The following is a 10,031-nucleotide window of genomic DNA, read 5'->3' as shown; positions in this document are numbered from 1 at the left end:
TTACAGTTGCAATTCACCACTAAATCACCACAATGTCTCTCGTTCTGCACCGGCTCTCTTTTAACTCCAAAAAGAAGAGAACACACATCAACGGTTACGCATAAGGCCACACAGTGCGCATTAATGCAGCGCACTCATGTACCGTGGGGGAGGAGCCAGGTGTTAAGGGGTAGAGCCAGGTGTCAGGGGAGGAGAGGAGAGGAGAGGAGAGGACGTCATGAGGAAAATAAACTTAAGGTTTAGAGAAACCAAAGCCAGTCGACGTGGGAGCAGTTCTCTCGTTCAGGAGAAAAGAAAAACGCATTTTGGAAAAAAATGTCTGACAGAAAGAAACAACAACGACAAGGTCAGTAAAGCAGCACAACTTTGACAGAAGTTAAGACCGCTTTTGCCGTTATGGAATAACGGGAAAAAATAAGAGATTTGCTCAATACATAAACTTTGTCGTCTGTGTCTAGGAATGGCCTCTGCTAACACTTCCTGGTCTGAGGAGAACTGTTCATGTTCCATCTGTCTGGATGTGTTCAGGAGTCCAGTTTCCACACCATGTGGACACAACTTCTGCAGAACCTGTATTACAAAGTTCTGGGATGAACAAGTCAAGTACAAATGTCCTGTTTGCAACAAGCTTTTCAACACAAAACCTGATTTACGGGTCAATATCCTCTTATCGGAGATGGTTGATCGGTTTGGAACGTCTGTACGAGTAAAAGAGCAGCCTTGTGTTGAACCAGGAGAAGTAGGCCTACCCTGTGACGTCTGTACTGGGACCCAGCTGAAGGCCGTGAAGTCCTGCCTAGTGTGTCTTATCTCTTACTGTCAAACCCACCTGGAGCCACATCAGAGAGTCGCAGGCCTGAAGAAACATCGGCTGGTCGAGCCTATGGACCGTCTGGAAGACAGGATGTGTAAGAAACACGAACGACTTCTCGAGCTCTTCTGTCAGACTGAACAGGTGTATGTGTGTCAGTTTTGCACAGAGACAGACCACAAGTCCCATCCTGTTGTTCCTCTAAAGGAGGAATATGAAGTGAAGACGGCCCAGTTGGGGAAGATAGAGGCTGAAGTTCAGCAGATGATCCAGGAGAGAAAACTAAAGATTAAGGAGATTAAAAACACAGTTAAACGCAGCAAAGCAGATGCAGACAGAGAGATAGCTGATGGTTTGCAGGTCATCACTGCTCTGATGCGCTGCATTGAAAAGTGCCAGGATGATCTCAACCAAATGGTTAAAGAGAGACTGAAATCCACAGAGAAACAAGCTGAAGGCCTCATCAAAGAGCTGGAGCAGGAAATAAAATATCTGACCAATAGAAGCTCAGAGGTGAAGCAGCTCTCACACACTAAAGACCACCTCCACTTCCTCCAGGCCTTCAGATCCCTGAAGAATCGTCCACCCACTAGAGACTGGACGACAGTCGAGGTCTGTCCTCCATCAGCTGAAGGAGACACTGAACATGGAGATGAAGAAGCCGTGCAGTGCTGCTGAACTGAAGAGGGTCCAGCAGTATGAAGTAGATGTGACTCTGGATCCTGATACAGCTAATCCCCGTCTCATCCTGTCTGAGGATGGGAAACAAGTACATGATGGACGTGTAGAGAAGGATCTCTCAGACAACCCTAAGAGATTTACAGAGTATCTATATGTTCTCACGAGGCAGAGCTTCTCCTCAGGGAGAATTTACTTTGAGGTACAGGTTAAGGACAAGACTACATAGCGTTTAGGAGTGGCGAGAGTCCATCAACAGAATAGGTGAGATCATAGTGACCCCTGAGATGGGTTACTGGACACTTTACTACTACAAGGATTTTTTGGTATTTAGTGATAACCCTTCTGTCCATCTCCCTCTGAGAGCTAAGCTCCAGAAGGTGGGGGTGTTTGTTGATTATGATGAGGGTCTGGTCTCCTTCTATGATGTGGAAGCCAGGGTTCGTATGTACTCTGCAACTGGCTGCACCTTTACTAAAAGCCTCTCTATCCATTCCTCTGTCCAGGTCTCTATAATTATGAAGGTAACAATTCTGCCCCCCTGATCATCTCACCTGTCAATCAAAGAGACTAGGACCTATGTTTGATAATAAAATAATCAAACGACCAAAACAACTGGGGTTGTTTCCTGAATTAGAATCTCTACTATGTGAGATCTGAGAGAACTGTATTAATGTTTTACTGCTGTCATTTAACAAGGAAAAATTAATTAGGAAGTGAACCCTGACTATTATAAGTTATAACCCATTGTAAATCATTAGATAACATTATATTCTTCATTGTCTCTTTCTCACGTATTTAAAGGTTTACTGCTATACAATTGTTTATGGTTGCAGTTATGTTACCAGTTTCAGGGATTAATGTGCATCATAATGATCGAATCGTTACTTTCTTCTGAATCTTGAATGAAGACACAATAAAATGTATGAATGTATGACAACACTTTTCTGATTTAAATAAAAATAGACAGCAACAGCTGATGAGTTGACTTACTTTTAATGTCCACCATGCAACAACCCAACATGTGTAACACACTTACACAAAGGTCACTGTGACTACATGTAAAGATTCTCCTCATGTGTGTGAGTCCGCATGACTCACACACATGGATTGTGTTAAGTATTGTCTTGCATACATATTACACGTGTTTACAAATTACCTAGGAAATATTATGATTTATTTGGGCAAATATTTGAAGTGCTTTAGCTCTAATTTAGCGTTTTTTAAGACAGCGCACAATTATTTTTGCTCCACTGATCCATGGTTCAGCTCTACCCTCTGCTGGGACAGCGACTATAGAATACTTTACTCATCAGACTAAATGCTGTTTTCTACAAGGTACTTCTCACTACACAAAACATAACTTCATTCAAACATATACAGCTATCAAAACAACGTAACACTCAGGGGGCTTGCAGCGGTGGAACTAGAGCTTTATAGGGTGGCCAGGGGTGGCCCAGGTAACTTCAGTGGCTTCATAGACCGTGATAGAAAAGTGAGTGTGGACCCCTAACCTGTCATCTAAAGGCCCTGACACACCATTCCGACTGCCGATCGTCTGCAGAAAAGGCAGCCGGACCGATTTGGTCGTGGCCGATTCAACATGTGCAATCGGCTGAAAAGAACACAGACGGCTTGAGAGATCACCGACGGCTTTGACGACGACCGATCACACAGCACACACCGAACAGACCAAGCTCGCCAGACTGTCCGACGGCCGATAATCTGGTTGGTGTGTCAGGGCCATACGGAGCATGAATTAATCCTCTGATGGCTGATTAGAGGTAGAAGTGATAAGTCACTGAGACTAGAGTTCTTCAATGTGGCAGCTAGTGTGGTCCACTAGGGTAACTTCACTAGAATTATTTAACGTACTCTGAATAGCCAGTGTATCTGCCCCGGAACTGGAGCTCATTTATTACTCAGACAGAGACACACACACACACACACACACACACACACACACACAAACATGAAACAAAACTAAAGGAGGTTGGAACATTGTGGGAGAACACACTCTCTGTAGTGCAGGGCGAGCAGCACACTGTGTCCGTCTGTCCTCCATCTCTAGATTTGTGTTCCCCAAAGACTACGGTTGCCATGTGAGTCCGCAGACTGGTAGAGCGGCGCACGTCACTGGTTAAATGTGCCCTGCTCAATGGTTTAGTGATGGCTTCAGGTTGAAAGCAGCGTGTAGTGGGGCCCTAGCTTTAGACGGGGCCCCACACTGAGGTAACTGGACAGAAAGAGACGGATTCACCTCTAAACCCTGTTTCACTCTGTGTTTCTTTTACTCATTTGTTTGTTTGTTGGTTTGTTTGTTTGTTTGGGCGTCCCCACGGTGATCACCGTGACAACGCTGAGCATCAGCGGCGGCAGGAACTCGCCGCCTAGGGTGGCGTCCGCTGCCGCCCATGGGCCGGTTCATCAGCGCGGCGCCACGCCGGCCATCGTCTTCTCCGCCCTCATCGAGCTCGCCGCCGTCAACCGTCTGACCAAGCGGAGCTGGGCCCGGGGCGGCAGGGAAGCACCGGAGGCCCCGCAGCACCCAGAGGTGCAAATACTCCCATCATCCGTCACCATGACGACCTGCTATTGAGTCATTAAGCAGACGCTTTTATTGAAAAATAACTTTGTTGATTCAGTTAAAAACTGAAAAAAATAAGGTTTGGATGTGATTACGTATTCATTAGAGTATCTGTGGATAGCTAGTCGATATTCTAGGGTTTAGGGATTACTTCTTCCTCTCTCTTATCTCCTCCTTCCTCCTCCTCCCTCCCTCCCTCACCACTTCCTCCTCCCTCCCCCTACCATCCTTTCTTTCTTCTTCACCCCTCCTTCCTCCTCCAACTCCACCCTTCTCCTCCCCTTCCTCATCCTACCCCTCCCATCCCTCAACACCTCCACTCACACCCTTCATCCTCTTCTTCCTCTCCTCCCCTTCATACCTCTTCCTCTCTCCCCCTCCTCCCTCCCTCCTCCTCCACCTCCTCCTCTACCTTCCTCCTCTTCCTCTCTCATCCTCCTCATCCTCCTCTACCTCCACCTCCACCTCCCCCCCCCCCCCCCTCCTCCTCCTCCTCCTCCTCCTCCTCAGAAGCGGGCCCCCATGGTGCTCTCCAAGAAGCCCAACAACGTGTGCTCGGCCGGGGTCAACTACACCCCTGACCTCACCTGTCCTCCACCCTCACACACACACACACACACACACACACACCAAGTGGTTTGCTCCAACCTTAGCCCCTGAGCAGCGGGAACACAACTAATGTTTTTTATTTCACATTTTTTATTTATTCATCTTTTTTGCTCCTGTGTGTTGTGATGGAAAAATGCACATGTTGCTACCTTTTAGTCATATAGGCTTTTATTGTCTTGCCATCCTGCTTTTCCCCAGTGTCGTCTACATATTGACCTTTGTGCTTGGTTCAGCCACCTCACCAGTGAGCTATGTCGTCAAAATGTTAACCCATGTGCTCTGGTCAGCTGTCCTACCTTCCTCCTCAGAGTCAATCAAAATGTTTACTTTGCTCTGTGGCATCTAAATCTGTTTCTCTGTTTTTATGCGTCTTTTAGCTAGGTGCTGTCTTTCTTGGCCAGGGCTAATTTCTAAAAGAGACTACTGTCTCAATGTGAATACCCTGGTAAAACAAAGGATTAATAATAATATAAATGTAAATCCTTCTCTATGGGTCGCCGGCCTACCTTCTTTAGAGTCAACCAATAATGTTAAACTTCGTACTTGGGTAAACCGGTCTCGAGGGAGAAGACATCCTCTAGGCACTCTTCTGCTTGATAAGAACAAAGGCAACTCTGTGTCTTGGGTAAACATTATTGATTTGATTATTGACATCTGCAATATGGGGAGGATCTGAAACTGTATAAATAACTATCAAACTGTATGTCTGGACTCACTCTACTAGAGAGGAGTCTAATGTATGCATGCATTAAACCTAGGATAATTGTCTACAAGTATTGTGTGTTTATTGCATTTAGAAATCTCCATCTGTCCTAGACGCAATATCTGTTAAAGGAAATTGCCATGACAGTGTGTGTGTGTGTGTGTGTGTGTGTGTGTGTGTGTGTGTGTGTGTGTGTGTGTGTGTGTGTGTGTGTGTGTGTGTGTGTGTGTGTGTGTGTGTTTGTGTGTTTATCAGATATAGAGCGATAAGGGGGAGATAATGTGTGTTGTTTAACCAAAGCTAGCTCCCTGAATGTTTAACTGAACAGTTTCTTTATTTAGTTCATGTTCTAGTTTTGTTTCAGTATGTTTTGTTTCTATCACGGGGAACAAGGCGCTGGACGGTGGTCCTCATTCCTCTGTATACAGTGATTCTATTGGCTCATCTTATCCTGGACCTTTCTGTTTCAGGCATTCTCCTGACTTGAACTGTTTGATTAAGTTGAATTAAGGCAAAAATATGTCGAACAAGAAGGAATGGAGCCGGTACTGGAGCGAATACGTCACAACGAATGTCCTATGTGTGTGTGTGTGTGTGTGTGTGTGTGTGTGTGTGTGTGTGTGTGTGTATGTGTGTGTGTGTGTGTGTGTGTGTGTGTGTGTGTGTGTGTGTGTGTGTGTGTGTGTGTGTGTGTGTGTGTGTGTGTGTGTGTGTGTGTGTGTGTGTGTGTGTGACACACCCACTTTTACCAGCAGGGGGTGCACTAGTTCTTCAAACGGGCAAAAAAAAAGCAAAAGGAAATCCCCCATTGGACAGACAGTATCGCTGTCTGCTGCTCTCAGCTCTGCTGCTCGTGTGTCCACTGTGCGCGTGCACATCGGGGAGAGTTCCTACAGCAGCGTAGCGCCAATAAACAGCTCTTTGCTCTCTGTCTGTTTCTGTTTAAACTCGGATCGGGGTTGGATAAAAAACATTCGGGGAAGCCCCGGAAACCCGGGTCTATAACGCCGGTTAATCGCGGTTACAAATCCCCACAAAATCCCCACAATGTCCCTCGTTTTGCACATGCTCTATTTTAACTCCAGAAAGAAGAGAACACACATCAGAGAACACACATCAACACATTTAAAGTACCAGTGCATGGATGAAGCGCGCCCATGTGCGGAGCCAGGAGTTAGGGGAGGAGTCAGGTGTTAGAAGAGGAGATGAAGAGGAAACGAAACTTAAGGTTCATAGAAACCTAAGCAACTGACGTGCAGGCGGTTCGCTCGTTCAGGAGAGAAAGAAACCGCACTTAGGAGCAAATAGGCTGAGAGACAGAAACAACAACAACAAGGTGAGTGAAACAGCACAACTTTCAGAGAGGTTGAAACCACTTTTCCCGTTTGGGAATTAAAAAAATAATGGAATAACTCGTAACATAAACCTTGTCGTCTGTGTCTAGGAATGGCCTCTGCTAACACTTCCTGGTCTGAGGAGAACTTTTCATGTTCCATCTGTCTGGATGTGTTCAGCAGCCCAGTTACCACACCATGTGGACACAACTTCTGCAGAACCTGTATTACAAAGTTCTGGGATGAGCAAGTCCACTACAAATGTCCTGTTTGCAACAAGATTTTTGACACAAAACCTGATCTACAGGTCAATACCCTCTTATCAGAGCTGGCAGCTCAGTTTAGAACGTCCGTACGAGTAGAAGAGCAGCCTTGTGTTGAACTAGCAGAAGTTCCCTGTGACGTCTGTACTGGGACCCAGCTGAAGGCTGTGAAGTCCTGCCTAGTGTGTCTTATCTCTTACTGCCAAACCCACCTGGAGCCACATCAGAGAGTCACAGGCCTGAAGAAACATCGGCTGGTCGAGCCTATGGACCGTCTGGAAGACAGGATGTGTAAGATACACTATCAATTACTGGAGCTCTTCTGCCAGACTGAACAGGTGCGTGTGTGTCAGTTCTGCACAGAGACAGACCACAGGTCCCATTCTGTTGTACCTCTAAAGGAGGAATATGAAGTGAAGACGGCCCAGCTGGGGAAGATGGAGGCTGAAGTTCAGCAGATGATCCAGGAGAGAAAAATAAAGATTAAGGATATCAAAGACACAGTAGAAATGAGCAGGAAAGACGCAGACAGAGAGATAGCTGATGGTGTACAGATCCTCACTGCTCTGATGCGCCGCATTGAAAAGTGCCAGGATGATCTCAACCAAATGGTTAAAGAGAGACTGAAATCCACAGAGAAAGAAGCTGAAGACCTCATCAAAGAGCTGGAGCAGGAAATCGAAGATCTGACCAATAGAAGCTCAGAGGTAAAGCCGCTCTCACACACTAAAGACCACCTCCACTTCCTCCAGGCCTTCAGATCCCTGAAGGATCCTCCACCCACCAGGGACTGGACGACGGTGGAGGTCCGTCCTCTGTCATACGTAGGGACCTTGAGGAGATCCCTGGATGAGCTGGAGGAGACACTGAACATGGAGATGAAGAAGCTGTGTGACGCTGAACTGAAGAGGGTCCAGCAGTATGAAGTAGATGTGACTCTGGATCCTGATACAGCTCATCCCCGTCTCATCCTGTCTGAGGATGGGAAACAAGTACATCATGGAGATGTATGGAAGAAACTCCCAGACAACCCTAAGAGATTTACAAAGTATATATATGTCCTCACGAGGCAGTGCTTCTCTTCAGGGAGATTTTACTTTGAGGTCCAGGTTAAAGACAAGAATGCATGGTATGTAGGAGTGGCCAGAGAGTCCATCGACAGAAAAGGTGAGACCATGTGGACCCCTGAGACGGGTTACTGGAGTCTTTACTTCAACAAGGATGGGTTGGTATTTAGTGATAACCCTGCTGTCCGCCTCCCTCTGAGAGCTAAGCTCCAGAAGGTGGGGGTGTTTGTTGATTATGTTGAGGGTCTGGTCTCCTTCTATGATGTGGAAGCCAGGGTTCATATCTACTCTGCTACTGGCTGCACCTTTACTGAGCCTCTCTATCCATTCCTCTGTCCGTGTCTACATGATGATCGTACAAACTCTGCCCCTCTGATCATCTCACCTGTCAATCAAACAGACTAGGACCTTTGTTTGATAATAAAATAATCAAACAACCAAAACAACTGAGGTTGTTTCCTGAATTAGAATCTCTACCATGTGCGATCTTAGAGAACTGTATTTATATCATACTGTTTGCTGTAATTTGACAAGGAGCATTTCATTAAGCAACATTAAACAAATATAATGTAACCCATTATAAATTATTAAAATACCCTTTGGTTCAATATATGCTTAATGATGTAAAATGTTTAAAGGTTGCAGTAAGTAAAATGTTGAATATATGAAATGTGCATTTTGATCAAATTATTGATATGTTTTTAACGCAACAATTTTTGTAGTTTCTTTTTCCGAATAATGTGTAACAACACAATCAAATGTTTGTAAACTCTTCAGATTCAAATAAAAATGTTAAAAAAAAGTAGACTGGGTACATTTTCTGTGAAATAGGAACATTCTCATATGCATTAATTACGTATGCATTCAGTAGAATAGCTACATACTAAGAATGGTACATTCTCAGTACAGTATGTATAATAGGTACATTCTCTGTACAATGTATTCAGTGGAATAGGTACATTCTCAGTATAATATTATGGGATGTCTGGTTGAAGCTGTGTGTGTGTGTGTGTGTTTGTTGTTTGATAATAAAATAATCAAACGACCAAAAGTTGTTTACTGAATTTGAATCTCTAATATGTGAGATCTGAGAGAACTGTATTAATGTTGTACTGCTGTCATTTAACAAGGAAAAATTCAGTAGGAAGTGAACCCTGACTATTGTAAATTATAACCCAATTATTAGATAACATTATGTTCTTTATTGTCTCTTTTTCATGTTTTTAAAGGTTTACTGCTATATAATTGTTCATGGTTGCAGTTATGTATAGCTAGTTTCAGGGATTGATGTGCAGGAATAGCTACCTGCACCGAATGAGATGAGATAAGAAATAGAAAACATAGAATTGTTGTCTAATTTTTTGTGCCGTACAAAATCTCAATCATATTAAAAAGAAGACTCGCTGTATGTGGCTATTCTGTCTGGTTCCTAAACCTTCTCTCACCTATAACTATAGAAGATCATGTTAACCAAACTATACCTCACAATATGACCATTAGCAGGCGTTTGTATCCAGAGCGTCCAGTGAGATGAAGGCCCAGGTCTGGGCTGCTCAGGGAGGACGTTGGGGATCCTCTGGACGAGGAGTCTAAACAAACCAACCCACCGGGTCCCCTGAGCCCCTCAACAGTCCTGGTTCACTGTGGGGCTGCAGGGCTGCCGGCTCCCCTGTGAACGCCCCTTCAGTTCAGCTTCAGTAAGAGGAGGACAGGTGTGTCGCATCAGCGCCTAATCAGCAGGGGACCGGGTCACCCTATCAGCCAATCAGAGGGGATGCCTGCAACAGCAGGGGACCGGGTCACCCTATCAGCCAATCAGAGGGGATGCCTGCAACAGCAGGGGACCGGGTCACCCTATCAGCCAATCAGAGGGGATGCCTGAACCAGCAGGTGTTTCACATAGAGAGGGAGTCAGCGAATATGAATAATGCAAACCGATCTATAAATGGTGTAGAAAAGATGTCTGCTTGGTCTATCGA

The 10,031-nt window shown here is 45.2% G+C and overlaps 1 pseudogene across 1 annotated transcript; it reads left to right on the top strand.

Annotated features, from left to right (window-relative positions):
• Positions 1–274: 274 nt before the first annotated feature.
• LOC311361892 lies at positions 275–8,765 on the top strand (annotated as a pseudogene). Its single transcript, XR_014684203.1, has 5 exons — positions 275–346; positions 459–2,053; positions 3,860–4,043; positions 5,063–5,066; positions 6,833–8,765. The product of XR_014684203.1 is annotated as an uncharacterized misc_RNA (transcript).
• Positions 8,766–10,031: the final 1,266 nt, after the last annotated feature.

Source organism: Micromesistius poutassou, assembly GCF_964030765.1.
Source record: "Micromesistius poutassou genome assembly, chromosome: 17".
In the NCBI taxonomy this organism is placed as follows: Eukaryota; Metazoa; Chordata; class Actinopteri; order Gadiformes; family Gadidae; genus Micromesistius; species Micromesistius poutassou.
The sequence above is the reverse complement of the archived record's forward strand: the minus strand, read 5'-3'. Positions and strand labels throughout refer to the sequence as shown.